This window comes from Microtus ochrogaster, assembly GCF_000317375.1.
Source record: "Microtus ochrogaster isolate Prairie Vole_2 chromosome 14 unlocalized genomic scaffold, MicOch1.0 chr14_random_3, whole genome shotgun sequence".
Taxonomy (NCBI): Eukaryota; Metazoa; Chordata; class Mammalia; order Rodentia; family Cricetidae; genus Microtus; species Microtus ochrogaster.
Genome location: NW_004949098.1, coordinates 13140716 through 13142904, shown reverse-complemented (window position 1 = coordinate 13142904; position 2189 = coordinate 13140716).

Here is a 2189-nt window from a genome sequence, read left to right as displayed (position 1 = left end):
GAGGAGAGAGAGGAGAGAGAGGAGAGAGAGAGAGGAGAGAGAGAGGAGAGAGAGAGGGGAGAGAAAGAGAGAGAGAGGTGGGAAGAACTGCCTGTGATGAAACAAGTGACTATGGCAACACTAAAGCTCTCCCAAATGCTGTGGACCAGCTGCTGCTCTTCCTCTGTTTTAGCGTATTGGAGACTTAAATAAAACACAAAAACAGTCTTGATGTTGAACCTGACAACAAAGATTAAACCTTCCTCCTATTAGGCAAAGAGATAGATTTAAAATAATGTTGAAATAATTACTTCAAAGAACTGGGGGGATGGCTTAGTCAAAAAAGTTCTCACCCCACGAAGATGAGGGCTGGAGTTCAAGCTCCAGCACCCACGTCAAGAAGCCAGGTGCTGGCAGAAGGTGCCTGTGATACCAGAGCAGAGAAAGTGGAGAAAGGGGGCTTTCTGGAACCGACGGCCAGCCGAGCTTGCAGAACTGGTGGATGCTAGGTCAAAGTCTATCTCAGAAAATAGTGTGGGCAGGGTTTCAACCCTAGACAATGAACTACTGGCAATGGGGTAAAGCTGAGAACAGAAGAAACTGTCTTTCCCAGGGAAGAGCTCCCTAACACATAAACGGTTGGCTGGCCATGACATCATATACATACAGGTGACATTATAAACTGAGCAGATTGTATTTCTATTTATAGATACATAGATCTGTGACAACAATTGAGGAAAAAGAGGCCATGAATTTGAAGGAGAGCAAGAAGGGCGCATGGGAGGGCTTAGAAGAGGAAAGGGAAGAGGAAATATGATATGATCATCATTTCAAAGAATAAAATTATTATGAAAAATACATTATCGGTATGTATGGAATTCTCAAATGATTAAAAATGTTCATACCAAAAAAAATAAGGTGGAGGGGTTGGGGAGATGACTCTGGGGTTAAGAGTTCTGACTTCTCATACAGAGGAGCCAAGTTTAATTCCCAGAACCTACATGACTGCTTAGAACCATCTGTAACTCTTGTTCTAAGTGGTCCAACACCTTTTTTGGCCTCTTCAGGCACCAGGCACATGTGTTCATAGATATACACACAGGGAAAATGCTCATACACATAAAGTTAAAATTAAAAACTGTAGTATAGAGAATTACTGAAGAAGAGACCCATGTTGACCTCCATGTGCAGGAACACACACATATGTATACATATAAAAAAAAATAAAACTTTAATTTAAATGATTATTTAATTAAATTATTTATGAGTATTTAACTAAAATGATTATTATTGCAGGAAGTACATGTAGAAGTCAGAAGACTAAGTTAATCTTTTGTCAAAATTACTTCAAGATGGGCACATGGCCATAATCCCAACACTAGGAGGCGAAAGCTCTTGGGTCTGAGGCCAGTTTGGGGTACACAGCAAGAGTAGATGACTTTTGTTACGATTTGAATGTAGAGTGGCTCTCACAGGCTAATGCTTGAAACACGGATCCCCAAGTACTGGGCTTGTTTTAAGAAGTTCTGGACATTTTAGGAGGTAGAGCCTAGTTAGGGTAAGTGGGTTACTGGGGATGGTCCTTGGCCATATCATTCTCTGGTCCCTTCTAATCTTGGTCTCCCACATTATATAGTGGTGAACACTATAAATTGCTCTTGTATGTGCCCCTGCCCCCATATGGATTGCCATTTCTGAAACTGCAAGACAAAATAAATAGTAAAATAAAATCCATCCTTCTTTCTGATGTTATTTTATATATTGGACCACAGCACCAAAGCAGGTCATTGATACAGTTTCCCTCACACCAGCAGGCAGGACAGGCCCTTTATCTCATTTTCTTTTCTTTTCTTTCTTTTTTTTTTTTTTTTAAAGATTTATTTGTTTATTATGTATACAGCATTCTGTCTGTCTGTATGCTTGTTGGCCAGAAGAGGGCACCAGATCTCATTACAGATAGCTGTGAGCCACTATGTGGTTGCTGTGAACCAAACTCAGGACCTCTGGAAGAGCGGTCAGTGCTCTGAGCCTTCTCTCCAGCCCTTTATGTCATTTTCTTAGCAGGTGGAAGCGGGTTCAAGGGAGTGGAAAACTTGTGAGTTCAAAAGCAGCCTGGGATGCCGGGCGGTGGTGGTGCACACATTTAATCCCAGCACTCGGGAGGCAGAGGCAGGCAGATCTCTGTGAGTTCGAGACCAGCCTGGTCTACA